This window comes from Schistocerca piceifrons, chromosome 2 (genome assembly GCF_021461385.2).
Source record: "Schistocerca piceifrons isolate TAMUIC-IGC-003096 chromosome 2, iqSchPice1.1, whole genome shotgun sequence".
NCBI lineage: Eukaryota > Metazoa > Arthropoda > Insecta > Orthoptera > Acrididae > Schistocerca > Schistocerca piceifrons.
In genome coordinates, this window is record NC_060139.1 from 880,013,008 (window position 1) to 880,031,282 (window position 18,275).

General features: G+C 43.2%; 1 protein-coding gene and 1 non-coding gene across 2 annotated transcripts in view; one reads left to right on the forward strand and one right to left on the reverse strand.

Moving 5' to 3' along the window:
• Window positions 1–7,101, reverse strand: part of LOC124777602 (glutathione S-transferase-like) — a 69,111-nt gene extending 62,010 nt beyond the window's left edge. Inside the window, exon 1 of the mRNA XM_047253065.1 lies at window positions 7,032–7,101. The gene's annotated coding sequence lies outside the window, so the exon portion shown is untranslated. The remainder of the gene's footprint in view (window positions 1–7,031) is intronic.
• Trnas-cga lies at window positions 4,968–5,042 on the forward strand. The gene has a single exon. It is a non-coding gene; the product is annotated as a tRNA-Ser (tRNA).
• Window positions 7,102–18,275: the final 11,174 nt, after the last annotated feature.

Below are 18,275 nucleotides of genomic sequence, written 5' to 3' on the forward strand. Positions count from 1 at the left end.
GTTCTGGGTCCGTTGCTTTTCTTGATATACATCAGTGATCTGTCGTTAAACATGACAGACGACAGGAAAATTGTTCACTTTGTAGATGATACAAACAGTGGCAACTCGTAGCTATACATTCTGGGTGTTCACAAACTTTTAAATTCAGATAAATGTGAGAGCGAGAAATTAATAGCATCTGCTGTAAAACAGTTATGCTTATCAGCATATTTATACAACTTCAGCCATCGTCAATAATAATAATAATAACAATTATGTGTATAACTTACCTGAAAGAAAGAATTGTTTTTGTGAAATTTTGTACATAATTACGTACAGTTTATGGCAAGAACGAAATAATGTTTAAGCTTTCGCTACTCTCTGTTTCGAATTTTTTGTAAGTGGGAGCTTTCGTTCTTTTTTATTTTTATTTATTTTTTTTTTTGACAAATTTACAAGATCCAAAATATTCATGTATTAGTTAACGAATTCACCTCTGAGCTGAAAATCGGGCATTCTTACTTTGCACGAACAAGACAGCTTACGCTTATTATATATTTCTTTGTTAAATTTTCGCATGCAGTTACGCTTAATTGATTTTGTCACTTTCTGAGACAAAAGACCTGATCTGGGAGCCCCTACTTCCTTTGTGGATTACTTTTTCCGGTGATTTCCTATTCTGTTAGCGCTTAAAGCAGATTCAACAGAGTTCATGTTGAAACTGCATAGGAATGCCTATTCCCACACAGTAGGCAACCAGCTCCAAACAGAAACAGCCTTTTGTGGAAATTATTAAATTCAAGTAGTACTATCTACCAACAAGGTCACTTGACTAGAATACAAATGAGGTGCTGACAGCCAGAAGGGCCAAAAGCGCACCGGCTTCAACCCGACATTTATGTGAATATCAGAGAAACCGGTGAGTCAGCTTTTCGTGAATGTTCATGTATACAGTGTGAGCCTACAGCACAGATAAACCTGCCCCACCGTAAGGTCAACAAATGTCAGAAGCGTCGATAAACGCTACAGTCTCACAATCGATGGTGATGTGCTTTATGGTTCTCAGTGCCTCAACTGGATTACTATATGATAAAATTCAGAACCTAGTGTACGATATCTCACTTACAATCGCACAAAACAGGTTTTCGTATCACTTGTAACATATACTGATATCCGATTTAATTGTACAATATAGTGAGTGAATCGGCGTATTTGTGGAGTGTGCTGCCGCCTAGCACGATTTATGCCAAACAGACGTAGATAACAGCCTGCTGCAGTGTGCTACCACCTGGTGGCATTGACGTAAACTTGTAGTTGAGTGGTAACGCTGAGCTGTGAACCGTGCACATTGTTTATCAAACCCGTATGTATTTGGCCTCTAAGGCAATTACGTCACACCAGTTGCGCATGGGCAGAAGCTCCTTAAAACGTTCACAGCGGAAGATGTGCTTGCGATCCTGATGCCAAGTTCCACTTATACAAATAGTCTACAGGAGCAATGTAGCACAGCATTACGTTTTATGGCATTCAAAGAAAAATAGCGAATACATCCGCAATGTATAAAAAATGGCTCTGAGCACTATGGGACTTAACATCTGAGGTCATCAGTCTCCTAGAACTTAGAACTACTTAAACCTAACTAACCTAAGGACTTCACACACATCCATGCCCGAAGCAGGATTCGGTCGCGCGGTTCCAGACTGAAGCGCCTAGAACCGCTCAGCCACACCGGCCGGCAATGTATAAAGCTTGAGTGTGCAAGTGCTCTTGTGCTCTTACACAACAGCCGCCACTGGACACAAATATTGTTGTGAAAGACTTGGGGCGTAATATAAGTGATGTAGCTCATACGACTGTCAGTAACATCTGCACGTGGCATTCGGAGAACAGATTAACGCTTAATTGCAACAGAACACAATGCATAAAGTTTCGGACACAGAACTCTTGTAAAATCGAAATTTTGTAGTCCGAAATGTGGTCAGTCAGTGAAACCGGTTATCTTAAATTCTTAGGACTGAGTGTAGACGGACGGCATTCCTGGAAGTATCACATTCAAGATCTTGTGCAAAAACCGAAAGCTGCTATCTTCAGAATAAGGGAGCTCTCTCCTGTCTCTGACACTGAAACACAAACTCATGTTTACTGTGCTCACTTTGACTTTATATTATATTTTGGGGCAATTCTGTACATTCATCAAGAACATTCTTAGCCCAGAAAAGGATGTTCAGACTGATATACCGTGTCAGTTCGCGAACTTTGTGTACACTGTCGTTCAAGTGTCTCTGAAATCTAACGCTGCCGTCCCTGTTCATATATTACATCTTCCAGATTTGTTGTTGACAATATTGACTCTTCAGAAGAAACTGCAACTTACATGCCGTGAAGACTAGACTGAAAAATGATATGTACTTGGATCACACTTCCTGAATAAAAGTTTGCACTAGTCAACAGGTTTCATGTTCAATAGTCTTCCGTAAGAATGATAACATAGCGTGATAAACCGGAAATACTCAAATCCAAGTCGAAAGTTTCGTTGAGGCTCACTCCGGTTCTTCCCACGCCCGGGTTCCCGGGTTCGATTCCCTGCGGGGTCAGGGATTTTCTCTGCCTCGTGATGACTGGGTGTTGTGTGCTGTCCTTAGGTTAGTTAGGTTTAAGTAGTTCTACGTTCTAGGGGACTGATGACCATAGATGTTAAGTCCCATAGTGCTCAGAGCCATTTGAACCATTTGAACCACTCCGGTTCTGTACAGAAGTTGAACGCATTACTTAAAAGCCTTTCTCTATAATGTTTTTTTTTTTTTATTAGTATAGTCTGTTTCTGCGTTGTTGACAGGTTATTTAAATCTTTGTTTATATATATTTGAATCTTTGTTTATATATATTTTGTAAGTTGCGCACTGTCATGTTCCATTACTAATTAACTTTGGCTCGCATGGTGCCACTGAACCTGATAAATAAACTATAGAATATCACGTGTGTCAGGGGTTTCTAGTCTGTCTTTGCGTCTCCCGATTTTCGTGTTCTGCTTTAAAGGCGTTAGGAGATTAAGGAAAGTATTTAATCGCATATCTGATTAGGACAACTAATGACATTTTGGAAAATTTGGAAATTTGTAGAAAGGTCTTATGGGACCAAACTTCTGAGGTCGTCGGTCTCTAAGCCTACACACTACTTAATCTAACTTAAACTAACTTAGGCTATGGACAACAAACACACCCATGCATGAGGGAAGACTCGAACCTCCGACGGGGGCAGCGGCATGGACCGTGAGAAGGTGCCTTAAACCGTGCGGCTACCCCGCTCGGCTATGACATTTCTTGAGCCTCCCAAAGAAGTGCGTGTTTGGGATAAGCGTACGAGAATTTTTGCCTTCATAGCGACAATTGTTGTGGGGAAATGCAACGACTGTTAGCGAAAATAGAATTTAGGTTTCTGATAGTGCCTTTTATAATTCAAATTAGCAACAAGAAATTTTATCGCGTCAGAGCATTGTACATCTTTTCTACTATTATTTTTCTCTAAAATTTATTACGTTGAGAACGTATTGTATTTTACAAAAACATTAAAATTGGCATTTCTACGTGAGGTGACCTCTTCAGATATGAAAGTAGCTTAGGGCATATCCCAATGGCGTGTCAAAGGAGTATTGCTGCAATTCCGTTCATGATATGCACTGAGTTGACAAAAGTCGTGGGATAGCGATACATACACACACAAATGGTGGTAGTATCGCGTACTTAAGGTATAAAGGGCAGCACACTGGCGGTGCTGCCATTAGCAGTCACGTGATTCTTGTGAAAAGTTTTCCGAGGTGTTATGGTCGAACGATGGGAATTAACAGACTTCGAACGCGGGATGGAGCTAGATGCATGAGACACTCCATTTAGGAAATCGTTGGGGAATTAAATATTCGGAGATCCACGGTGTCAAGAGTGTGCTGAGAATACCAAATTTCAGGCATCACATCTCACCACGGAAATGAAGTGGCCGACAGCCATCACTTAGTGACTGAGACCAACGGCGTCTCATAGCCATGGAAATCAATATCAGACGAACGTACCCGTTAGAATAGTGCGGAGATGGCATTAATGGGCTATAGCAGCAGACGAGCGACGCGAGTGCCTTTGATAACAACACGATATCTCCTGCAGCGCCTCTTCTGGGCTCGTGACCACATCAGTTGGACTCCAGAGGACTGGCCCGGTCAGATGAGTCCCTATATCAGTTGGTAAGAGCTGAAGATAGGGTTCGAATGTGGCGCAGACCCCACGAAGCCATGGATTCAAGTTGTCAACAACGCACTGTGCAAGCTGGAGGTGGCTCCATAATGGTGTGGACTGTCTTTTCGTGGAAAGGTCTGGGTCCTCTGGTCCATCTGAACCCATCATTGACTGGAAATTGTTATGCTCTGGTTCTTGGAGACCACTTGTAACCATTCATGAAGTTCATGTTTCCAAACATAGATGGACAATGCGGCATGTTACCGGGCTACAACTGCTGAATAATTGGAGTGACATGAATCCCATCGAACATTCACGGGACATAATCGAGAGGTCAGTCCACGCAGAAAATCTTTCCAATTACGGAAAGCTGTAGAGGCAGTACGGCTTCATATTTCTGCAGGAGACTTCCTACGACTTTCTGAGTCCATGCCATGTCGAGTTCCTGAATTTCGCCGGGCAAAAGGAGGTCCAGTACGATATCCTATGACTTTTGTTACCTCACTTTATATGATACATTGGTTAACGAGACAGTCATATATAATTTTTTGAAAGAAATTTCGGCCATTTGACTGTCAATTGTTCATTTATTTTACACAGTCATAGAATGAGATTTTCACTCTGCAGCGGAGTGTGCGCTGATATGAAACTTCCTGGCAGATTAAAACTGCGTGCCCGACCGAGACTCAAACTCGGGACCTTGGTTTGGAAGGTAGGAGACGAGGTACTGGCAGAAGTAAAGCTGTGAGTACCGGGCGTGAGTCGTGCTTCGGTAGCTCAGTTGGTAGAGCACTTGCCCGCGAAAGGCAAAGGTCCCGAGTTCGAGTCTCGGGCGGGCATACAGTTTTAATCTGCCAGGAAGTTTCTTACACAGTCATGATATCTGCTTTATAGTTATTCTGAAGTGCATGTTGAAAAGTTAAAATATATCTGACCCGTCTCTGACATGTCATCGTCATTGTCAGGAAAGATGTTTTCTTAACCATGACGTGTCGCAGACATATTTTAACTTTTCAACATGCACTTCAGAATGGTTATGACGCCGAAAACATGAGTGTACAAAATAAATTAACAATTAACAGTCAAATGGCAGAAAATTCTCGCAAAAAAGAAGAAAAAAGAAAATTAATCAAGACATTCTTGTATTAAGCTTCTTCTTTGGCTGTTGTAATGTCCGCTCCGATACCTGAATGGTCAGCGCCTTGGAATGCCGGGTTCGATTCCCGGCTGGGGGGGGGGGAGATTTTTTCCCCTCAGGGACTGTGTGTGTGCTGTCCTCCCATCAATTCATCCCCATTACCGATGCGCAAGTCGCCCACTGTGGCGTCGCACTCACTAAGAATTGCACTTGGTGGCCGAACTTCCTGTCTGGGAACTCCCGACCAATGACGCCATACGCTCATTTCCATTTTTATGTTGTAATAAGTCGAATCACGGACACACACTTTCGGGAGTGAAGATCTACATGTAAAGAAGCCGAATGTGCGGTTGTCCACTCCAGACCGAAATCGCTGTAAGAAGGACATTCCTACATAGTGTTTATTAAAGTTCAAGCATAATCTGTTGTACGTCTGGGGTTATTATGTGATGATGATTCGTGGAACCACCGTTACATCCAGAAGAAAAAAGTGTCAAGTCGTTGGTGGCCGTGCAAAATATACGGAAGTAGTGGGAAAACAGGGGAAAGTAATGGCAACTGTTTCTCTTCTTTTATGGGCACGTGGACAAAAGTTGACCAGCTATCATTGACCAAGGCTCTTGGGTTAATTGCATAATGCGTAGGGGTGGGTGGCATTTCTCGGTCCAGGTTACTGAGCCTGTCCACACATGGGTGATTGGGATGGTAAGTTTTGTTCACAGAAGAGAAGTAATACGCAGAGTTACAAACACATTTCTTGTCTACCGGAACTCAGATAACGGACCCCTGTTATATCGAACGAACTGAGGTCCTCGAGGTTTAGGCTGAAAATCCTTTTCTTTTTAAAAAAATAATAGTAAAGTTGGTCAATCCACTCTCACGATTCTACCGGAGTGAATAACTGCAGAAGTTCGAGTTCCAAACTGCAGTGCACCCTTGGACTAATGACCTCCGCAGTTCAGTCCCATAGTGCTCAGAGCCAGAGCAGTGCACCCGCAATGAATTACATTATACCAATGAGCGATAAAAATGCAACGATTTAGTCATTTAGAAAGTGAGTCCTATCTAGATCTGTTGCTGAGAGAATTACAATTTCGTCTGGCGGTTTCAATTTTACAAGGATTTTCTTTCCTATTCAGGGCATTTTTCTGTAAAAGATCTCCTAAATGCCTGCCGGGGTGGCTTACTTTTCCCGGTGATTTTCTTTCCTGTTAGCGCTTAATGCAAATTCAGCAAGCCGGCCACGGTGGCCGAGGGGTTCCAGGCGCTACAGTCTGGAACAGCGCGACCGCTACGGTCGCAGGTTCGAATCCTGCCTCGGTCATGGATGTGTGTGGCGTCCTTAGGTTAGTTAGGTTTAAGTAGTTCTAAGTTATAGGGGACTGATGACCATAGAAGTTAAGTCCCATAGTGCTTAGAGCCATTTGAACCATTTTTTATCTACTAAATACGATGCCTCAATATTTCCATCTCTAATGAACTCGTCGCCAGCGAAACGTTAAACCCTTATCTTACATTTCGTCAACAAATAAGCCTGCAGTCAAGGGTTGAGTATGCTTTTCTGGTTACTGAACCCGCAAGGATATTCCCGTAAATAAAAGATTTGCCACAACTCCGAGACTAGCTGCTAGCCAGGCACACAGTTATTCATATCATGCGGTAACGAGTATTAGTGTCGGTGCATTAGATACCAGATGTGAAGTACAGTCGCAATAAGCGGGGCGTAACGCTGCTGGGCGAATCGCACGTGTCTGTATCGGAATGGGCGGCTACAGCCTGTTTTGTAACCCTGCAGGAGCTGCGTCATGCTGAGAGCAAACAAAAAACACATTGACGAGATAAGAGCGTCGATACCGCCGACTCATACTGACTCGCTTCACGTTTCTAGAAAGTTAGTAACTTGTCTCGTCATTTACAGCATCATTTTAGAAGGCTCTGCAAAACATAAGGACGAGATGGGTAACGTTACATAACATATTAAGCACTCGGTAAAAAAGTGAATGTAAGTGCGGCAGCATGTTACCAGACGTTTTGCAGTCATGTTGGGCGTCACACGGCATGATGTCAGCGTCACTGTAGCGTCAAATTGGGCTGGTCTCTCAACGTGATGCAATAGAAGGAACGGGAAAAGACAGCGTGTGTCAGTCAGCGAGCGTTTGCAATTCGCTGTGGTGATGTTCTCCATTACACGGGGTGGCGACAATATTTAGATGTTTTCACAAGGGGATGAATCATCTGGAAACTGGAAGAGGGACGAAGTGCCCCGTGCGTAGCCCAGGACTTTTGTATAGCTCACAGTACTGTCCCACCTGCATAGGAAGTGTGCCGAACCACAAGTACTTGTTCGATCCCCACCTCTTTCTGTGTACCCTTCTGAGTGTCCGAACGAATAAATGGATCTGCACTGTAAGATAAAAAAAAAAAAAAAAAAATACGGCTCACCACGAAGGAGATGCGCAGATTGGTCACATACTGGTATTCATACAGGTGTCGACGGAAAATGCAAAACTGTAAACGTTGGCGGCCGATGGATGAACGTGTAACGCTGCAGCACAGCTGGTAAGGATAGTAAACAGGGGACGTGTCGATACCAGGATGCCATGCACAAAGGACAACTTCAAGGTTTGCGCACAAGCTCAGTGATACGCAGAAACACATGCACCGGTACAATAGGTATTATTATAAATTGACTTCATTCCCAGTCTAAAACTTATGTTGGAATGGATTGCATATACAGGTATCATATAAAGATGAGGATCGGTAATCACAGAAAATGGCAGTGTAATTACAGTTAAAGTACAGGGTTACAATGGACATTCACAAAGAAGAAGGAAAACATCTTCAGCATATGAATACACTGTTAACAAGAGTTATGATGCAGTCTTAATTAAACAGTCCCTTAACGCAAGTAAGACGCCATAGTGACAAAACAAACATTAAATGCTGTAACTGAACAAGGCGAAAACTTCTTAACATGTGCCGCTACTCGTTCTGCCTGTAACTCAACGTATTTCAACATGGAATACATCATTACTTGCTGGCCACAAAACAACGGACACTTGGTACAGTCTGTTCACCACGACTGTATTCAACATAGCTTAGCCCACATATAAAACTCAGAGGAATAGAGGCGCGAAATCACTGAACTCCATCGCTGAAGGTGTAATCTTTTCACTTAATTAGTTCAAATCACTTACTTAGTTCAGAATTAACTTTGACTGACTGTGGTGCCACGTAGCATGACTACAAATCGAACGAATTCCGAAAGTAAAATGACCAAAAGCATTTGAATAAACGCGCGTTTAAATTACAAATGAAGCAGCTCACGAGAGACTATATTTGCAGATCTGTAGGCACTTCTAATTACGTTTCAGCACGGACAAAGCTTGCTACGCGAAACTGCACTCTACTCATAGTATCTCAATATAAATAACCAAGAAATACTATCGTAAATTTATCTATTCAATTACAATTCCGATCGTAATAGATGGAAACCCGTTACGTCTTGAAATGAATCAAACCGAACTGTACCAGTATTCTCAAAAGAGCCACCGTCTTATACTCACCTGTCCCAGAAGCAAACCTGTCGCCTCAGTCGCGAATTTCGGCCGTCCGCGTCCTCTCGGAAGAGTGGATGGGCGCACAGTATCTTTCGTCAATGCCAGCCACAGCTCAGGGGCGCTTAAGGAAAAACGGAGTTTCTGTGGGTTTTCCCTGCGTTCATTGCTGTCCCCAACTACCATAAAAAAGTTATGTTCAAAAATCTCAGGCACATACAGTGGTTACCTCTATGCCACAGCGTGGAACTCATAAAAAAGACAGAAAATGACACACTACGAAGGAATTATACGAATGTAACCAAAATAGATGGATGAGATGTACATGTACAGACAAACAAATTATTAAAATTTCAGAAAAATTGGATTATTTATTTAAGAGAAACACTTTCACAAATTGAGCGAACTAATAACGCACTGGTTCTCCTCTGGCCCTAATGGAAACAGTTATTCGGCTTGACATTGATTAATAGCGGTGTTGGATGTCCCACTGAGCGATATCATGCCAGATTCCGTCCAAATTGTGCGTCAGATCGTCAAAAGCCCGAACTGGTTGGAGGGCCTGCCCATAATGTTCGAAACGTTCTCAATTGGGGAGAGATCCGGCGACCTTGTTGACCAAATAAGCGTTTGGAATGCACGAAGACAAGTAGTAGAAACTGTCGCCGTTTGCAGGCGGGCATTATCTTGCTGAAATGTAAGCCCAGAAGGGCAATAAAACAGGGTGTAAACTGTTGTCTAGGTACAACTGTTTCATAAGAGTGCCGCGGATGAGAATGAAAGGGGTGCTGCTACGAAATGATATGTATACCAGACCATCATTCCTGGTTGCCGGACATATGTGTTGGCGACAGTCAGATTTATGTTCCACAGATGTCCGGGACATCTCCAGACGCGTCTTCGCTTGTCACCCGGGCTCTGTTCGAAGCGGGACTCTTCACTGGAGACAATTCTACTCCATTCAATGAGATTCTATGCCGAATGTACCAGATACCACTGCAAAGGGGCATGTTGGTGTACAGAGGTCAAAGGTAGTCGCCGCAAGGGGTACTGTGAGCTCAGCCGCCTTTCTCTGGGCCGCCCGCCGGCCGCTGTGACCGAGCGGTTCTCGGCACTTCTGCTGTGATCGCAGGTTCGAATCCTGCCTCAGGTATGGATGTGTGTGATGTCCTTAGGTTAGTTAGGTTTAAATAGTTCTAAGACGAGGGGACTGATGACCTCAGATGTGAAGTCCCATAGTGCTTAGAGCCATTTGGAACATTTTTTTGTTGGCCGCCTATTAATGGTTGTTGAGGCAACTGAAGCACCAGCTGCACGTCGGATCGATGATAATAATGAATCCGGGTCTCTGAGTGTCTCTCTGGCAATTATTCGATCCTCGGTTTATGTCATACCTCTAGGTCGGCCGCTCCCTTCTTGATGCTTTTTTCGTCCATGAGTCACCCATTCCTACCAACATCGTAAACAGTGGCATCGCTCCTATTCCGATGTGGGGCGCTTCGCTGAATTCTCCATTCAGCTTCTTTCAAATACATCTAAATGACTGCTCTGCAATTTATAATTAAGTGCCTGGCAGAGGGTCCAACTAAACGTCCTCTCTAAAACGTTGACATCTGTCCATGTTATTCACGCGCCTGTCTATGAGGCACAGTTACTATGCGGTGAAACTACGTTGAAGCGTTACACATTCATCTATCGGCCGCCAAAGTTTACATTTTTGCATTTTCCGTCGATACCCGTATGAATATCGGTACGTGACCAGTACGTCTTTTTTTTCCCCTTAAGCCGGCCAGAGTGGCCGCGTGGTTCTAGGCGCTACAGTCTGGAACCGCGCGACCGCCACGGTCGCAGGTTCGAATCCTGCCTCAGGCATGGATGTGTTTGATGTCCTTAGGTTAGTTAGGTTTAAGTAGTTCAAAGTTCTAGGGGACTGATGACCTCAGAAATTAAGTCCCATAGTGCTCAGAACCATTTGAACCATTTTTCCCCTCCAGTCACTCGTTCAGACAGTCAGAAGGGTACACAGGAAGAGAAGTGGATGAAACATAAGAAATTAACTCAGTTTCGTCGCATTCTTCCTCCATAGGCTCGTCACTACAGTAAAAGAGTGAGATTGGTGTGACTCACACGTTAATAACACGCTCGTTAATGCCAAGTGACAAATCCATTGAAACAGAATAACAGTACCGTTTCAGTTGTTCTTTTGGAACAGTGTAATCGGCCGTGGAAATGATTGTAGAAGCAAAAATATAGCGCAATAAAATGATTAGAAAAAGTAAAACAATTAATCAGTTTCGCTTGGCGTGAATGTATGGTAGTAGGTGTAGAGATGGAGGACATTCAAAAAATTTGACTGGTTGGTGACCGGAAAACAATAGGATCAGTGGCACCTCGTAACAAGAATGACGCTGGAAGTGGAGAGGCAAGTTGGGAGCTTTCTAGAAACGCGAAGCGAGTAAGCATGATTGGACGATTTCAGTGCATCTTATCACGTTAATATGTTTGTGTTTGTCCCGATGACTTTGGCAATTTTTATCACTGTGACCACAGGTGTACTTGTAATATACATAAAATTTTTCAGGTCGTGTCAGAATAAAATAAATTACATAGTTTTATTCATGAATTAAGATAAGAAATTTTGTAAAGTACCGTATAATTAATTTCATGAAACCAAAAAGAAAGCGCAGTGTTGAGAAAACCACTAACGATTCCGTACATACAAAAGATGAAACGTATCGGCATTAACATTAACTGCTTTCCAGAACGGAAATAATAGATTTATTAATTGCAGATGAACGTGTAGCATACGAAAGCTGCTGCAAAAAACGGTTATCCTAACGTAGAGTTCTATAGGAATAGTGAAATTGACTGGTGAAGTAAACATAGAAGTAAAGTTATTTGCGTGAGACGATGATCAGAAAATTGAAGACAAGTTACCAGTGTTGCTCGTTGTGATTGTAGTAGATGAAGATATTGAGGACGCCATCAAAGAAGTTGAAAGGCTGATGACTGGTAAACGATGGAGTCAATAGCTAGCTGTGTGACAAACATCATAACTGCGCTGGAGAGCAAAACTTAAGGAAGAAAGTAGCTTTCACGTGATGTGGCTCAGTCAAGTAACATGACTCGATGATATTTGGACTATACGCAGAAAGAACTACTGCAGTAAATCCAGAAGGTAACTGAAAGAAATAGCCAATGCGACGAACAGATGTTGTTGTTGTTGTTGTGGTCTTCAGTCCAGAGACTGGTTTGATGCAGCTCTCCATGCTACTCTATCCTGTGCAAGCTTCTTCATCTCCCAGTACCTACTGCAACCTACATCCTTCTGAATCTGTTTAGTGTATTCATCTCTTGGTCTCCCTCTACAATTTTTACCCTCCGCGCTGCCCTCCAATACTAAATTAGTGATCCCTTGATGCCTCAGAACATGTGCTACCAACCGATCCCTTCTTCTAGTCAAGTTCTGCCGCAAATTTCTCTTCTCCCTAATTCTATTCAATACCTCCTCATTAGTTATGTGATCTACCCATCTAATCTACATCATTCTTCTGTAGCACCACATTTCGAAAGCTTCTATTCTCTTTTTCTCTAAACTGTTTATCGTTCACGTTTCACTTCCATACATGGCTACACTCCATACAAATACTCGATTTTAACAAATTTCTCTTCTTCAGAAACGCTTTCCTTGCCATTGCCAGTCTACATTTTATATCCTCTCTATTTCGACCAACATCAGCAAAACTTATTTACTACTTTAAGCGTCTCATTTCGTAATCTAATACCCTCGGCATCACCCGATTTAATTTGACTACATTCCATTATCCTCGTTTTCCTTTTGTTGACGTTCATCTTATACCCTCCTTTCAAGACACTGTCCATTCCGTTCAGCTGCTCTTTCAAGTCATTTGCTGTCTCTGACAGAATCACAATGCCATCGGCGAACCTCAAAGTTTTTATTTCTTCTCCATGGATTTTAATTCCTATTCCGAATTGTTCTTTCGTTTCCTTTACTGCTTGCTCAATATACAGACTGAATAACATCGGATGACACTTTTACTCAAGAACAATAGTTACAGTGAAGCCACCGTGATTTATTATTGCCCCCTGGACATGGCAAAAGGCGGGACACGGTTCTTAATAGCCTGTGTGATCACCAAGGACGACAGCGCATGCTGTGAAACGTGCTACCATGCTGGCTGCAAGGTTGGTGAGGAATTCTTATGGTAGAGCGCTCCATTCCTCCATCAGCGCGGTTGACAATTCCTGGATGGTCTTTGGTGCAACTGCAGGTGCTGCGACATGTCTCCCCTATATATCCCACACGAACTCGATGGGATCTACGACGGGGTAACGGGCAGGCTAGTCCATTCGTCAAATTTCGTCTCGTTCCAAGAGACTCACCACCAGCACACTTCGATGCGGTCCCGCTCGGTCATCGATAAGAAAGAAGGCAGGGCCGAATGCAACCAGGATAGACCAACATGGGGAAGGAGTCCAGCGTCATAATAACATTGACCAGTGAATGTACCGTGTTCACATACAATGAAGATCCAAAGAAACTGGCACACCTGCCTAAAATCGTGTAGGGCATCTGCGAGCAAGCACAAGTGCCGCAACACAACGTGGTATGGACTGGTGGACTCGATTAATGTAGTGCTGGAGGTAAGTGACACCATGAATCTTGCACGACTGTCCATGAATCCGTAAGAGTACGCGGTAGTGGAGATCTCTTCTGAAGAGCACGTTGCGAGGCATCTTAGATTTGCACATTCGTGTGTGGAGAGTTTGGTGGCCAGCGGAAGTGTTTTATACTCAGAAGGGTGTCTTTGGAGCCACTCTGTAACAATTATGTACGTATGGGGTGTCGCATTTTTCTGCTGGGATTGCCTAAGTCCGTCAGAAAGCACGAGGTACGCCAATGGATGCAGGTGATCAGACAGGATGCTTACGTACATGTCACCTGTCAGAGTCGTATCTAGACATTCCACATCACTTGAACTGCACACGACCCACACCGTTACAGAGCCTCCATCATCTTGAACAGTCCGCAGCTGACATGCAGCGTCCATGGATTCATGAGGTTGTCATCCGCTCGATACAATTTGAAACGAGACTCGTCCGACCAAGCAACATGTTTCCAATTATCAACAGTCCAATGTCAGTGTTAATAGGCCCATGCGAGGCGTAAAGCATAATCAAGGGTACACAGTCCGCGGCTCGTGGTCTTGCGGTAGCGTTCTCGCTTCCCGCGCACAGGGTCCCGGGTTCGATTCCCGGCGGGATCACGGATTTTCTCTGCCTCGAGATGACTGAGTGTTGTGTGTCTTTCATCATTATTTCGTCCTCATTCACTCGCAAGTCGCCGTAGTGGCGTTAAAGAACTTGTGGAGCGGCGGCCCAACCGCCCTGCGAGGGGTCTCCCGGCCACCAATGCCATACGTTCATTATTCATTAAGGGTACACAAATCGATGATGTTTCATTGATTGATTCTCACGCTGACACTTGTTGATGGCCCAGCATTGAAATCTGCAGTAATTTGCAGAAGGGTCGCACTTCTGTCACGTTGAAAGATTCCCTTCAGTCGTCGTTGGTCCCATTCTTGCAGGATATTTTTCCGACCGCAGCGATGTCGCAGATTTGATGTTTTACCGGATTCAAGATATTCACGGTACACTCATGAAATAATCATAGATAAAATCCCCATTTCGCCGGCCGAAGTGGCCGTGCGGTTAAAGGCGCTGCAGTCTGGAACCGCAAGACCGCTACGGTCGCAGGTTCGAATCCTGCCTCGGGCATGGATGTTTGTGATGTCCTTAGGTTAGTTAGGTTTAACTAGTTCTAAGTTCTAGGGGACTAATGACCTCAGCAGTTGAGTCCCATAGTGCTCAGAGCCATCAAAATCCCCATTTCGTCGCCGGCCGCGGTGGCCGAGTGGTTCTAGGCGCTTCAGTTCGGAACCGTACGACTGCTACGTCACAGGTTCGTATCCTGCCTGGGGCATGGATGTGTTTGATGTCCTTAGGTTAGTTAGGTTTAAGTAGTTCTAAGTTATAGGGGACTGATGACCTCAGATGTTAACTCCCATAGTGCTCATAGCCCTTTGAACCATTTGAACCCATTTCGTCGCTACCTCGGAGATGCTGTTTCCCTTCGCTCGTGCCCCGACTGTAACACCACGTTCAAACTCACTTAAATCTTGATAACCTGCCACTGTGGCAGCAGTGATCGCTAACAGCTGCGCCATACACTTGTTCTCTTATATAGGCGTTGCCGACCGCACTGCCGTATTCTGCCTGTTTACATTTCTCGTGTCAAATCGTATCGAGCGGATGGACGTGTACGGGTATGAGAACAACCGAATGGATCCATGGACCCTGCATGTCAGCAGGAGACTGTTGAAGCTGGTGGAGGCTCTGTAATGGTGTGGGGCGTGTGCAGTTGGAGTGATACGGATCCCCTGATACTGTAAGTAGGCTGTTTATGTTTTCTCTATGTAAGTAGGCTGTTTAGGTTTTTTTATTGGTAACGCCACCTCTGTATGAAAATCACTGGCTGTGCTGTGGGCAGTCTGTGGCTGCTTTGCATTGTTGTAATACTCGCCATTGTAGTGTTAGGCAGCTGGCTGTGAACAGCGCGTAGCGTTGCGCAGTTGGAGGTGAGCCGCCAGCAGTGGTGGATGTAGGGAGAAGAGATGGCGGAGTTTTGAAATTTGTCATGAACTGCTATATTTATATATGATGATATCAAGGTAAATACATTGTTTGTTCTCTATTAATATCTTTCATTTGCTAACTATCCCTATCAGTAGTTAGTGCCTTCAGTAGTTTGAATCTTTTATTTAGCTGGCAGTAGTGGCGCTCGCTGTATTGCAGTAGCTTGAGCAGCGAAGATTTTTGTGAGGTAAGTGATTTGTGAAAGGTATAGTTTAATGTTAGTCAGGGCCATTCTTTTGTAGGGAATTTTGAAAGTCAGATTGCGTTGCGCTAACTAAATATTGTGTGTCAGTTTAAGCACAGTCGTGTATAATTGTTCAAAGGGGACGTTTCAATACGTCTAGATACGACTATGACAAGTGACATCTACGTAAGCACCTGCTGGCTGATCACCTGCATCCATTCAGGTTTATTGTGCATTCAGACGGACTTGGGAAATTTCAGCAGGACAATGCTACACCCCACACGTCCAGAATTGCTACAGAGAGGCTCCAGGAACGCTCTTATAACACTTCCGCTGGCAACCAACTCTCCAGGCACGATTGAGCATGTCTGGGATGCCTTGCAGAAGAGATCTCCACCCCCTCGTACTATTACGGATTTATGGGTAGCCCTGCAGGATTCATGGTGTAAGTTCCCTCTAGCACTACTTCACACATTAGACGAGTCCATGCCACGTCGTGTTGCGGCACTTCTGCTTGTTCGCGTGGGCCCTACGCGAATTAACCAGGTGTACCAGTTTCTTCGGCTCTTAGGCGTATAACGCTAATTACACTATGTGACTTTTGCGACTGTCCTCCACAGCATAGATACACGGTAAAATATTTTAAATTTTTTGAAAAAATACTATTAAAATCTTCTAAAAATTTTTTGGTAGCCACATTAGCTGTTAGCGTATCCTTTATTACTGGATCATACATAACAGGTTTCTCAGTTCATTCTCAATAAATTTCATTCTACAGGTAACTATTCCGTTTTTTGTAATGACTGTCTGGCGCCCTACATTGGGCAAACACAGCGTAGTTTCCGAATTCCGTATGGGAAACATTTGAGCCTTAAGTGTTCTAAATCAACGCTTATCATTCACCTAGGTGAAACCGAGCGTACTATTTCCGACCCGGCCACTAATCTAAGAATTTTATGTAACGGTAACAAAGAAAATGTCTTCAACGTACTCTGAATGGCCAGTTGGAACTCAGACGTCGTAGCATGCCCTCAACTCTGATTGCCTGTGCCCTCCCCCCTCCTCCAGTTTCTCACCATAAGTTCGTCCATTAGGCACCGGTTTTCTTTTTCTTTTTGCATACTAGTCGTTGCAGTTTTTAGTTCAGTTGTCAATCTACCTCTGTATCTATTGCACTACCTAGTCTGGACTTAAGGTGTGACTATGGAGCGGTTACTTGTCTCCATTTAATTGTTCCATAATGGGTTTTGTTACAGTTTAACCATTTACCTATATATAACTATGCAATCTCCTTTATTCATGTTTCACTACAAGAAGTTTAAGTTTTCTTTGACACCCCGCTATGTATGCATTTATACTATCTACGCCTAGCATTAATGTATGACTATGGAGCGGTTATTTCTCTCCATTTAACCGTTGCCCTAATGTGTTTGAACCGTTTAATGAATCACTCTGCGATTTCAAATTACTCATGTTGTACTACAGGAAATTTTAGTTCTCTTCCACAGCCTACCATCGTATGTTTTTGAACTACCTACAGTTTGTCTAGTGTTATTTTATGACTGTAGAACGATTACTTGTCTCTACTTCATATGTTACTGTAATGGGTTTTGTTGCAATCTTATCTATTTTCATAGGTGACTTTGTAATCTTTCAGGCATAGTCACGTCTCCATCATGTGGCTTTTCAGGCATCTGTTGAGGTTTCATCACTGGTGAGTCGTTATATTTTTCTACCCAAACACGGGTTTATTCCGCACGGTTTTCCTCTGCAGTCTTATTGCTACTCCTTTTTAGGTTCATACCTGTAGCTCACAGTGCTCATGTACATGACCTGCGCCTGCTACCCACAGCAACTTTCGATGTTTCATCTTGTAATCATACAGTTTAGACGATTCTGGCAATTCGAATGGCATTCGAACGGTTGGGAGACCGTGTATTCAACGAACCAATGTTAAATTAGTTATGTATCTGCAGGACTGTGTTTCTTGTTAATTGCTTTATTTTTAGCATTTTTATAACTTGTAATTGACATTAAATTTTTTTCATAAATGTATACATCTGAGAATGTGATTAGCTATCGCGAAATCGGTCGTGTATGATCCTGTAATAAGGGAACTACTAACAGTTAATGCAGCTACCGAATAGTTTTTGAGAAGATTTTAATAGTTTCCATATTACACTAGTCAACAAACAAACACTTTTTCTTCGTGTACTTTGTAAATAGGTGGATATGTTCAGTTTTGGAGAGCTAAATTCACTGGGAAAATCAGTTTTTCTCTATCATATCACAATTCCCAGATACACAGTATAATCACAAAAAAGTGCTGGCGAACACTGATAAACTTAAAACAAACAATAAAAGCACGTTCATAAATAAAGAACTCAGTACTATTTAATATGGATATGACACCAATAGGAAGTCTAAATTATTCCACAACATATTTACAGCTTCAATCTCCGATATTCGTTTCATCA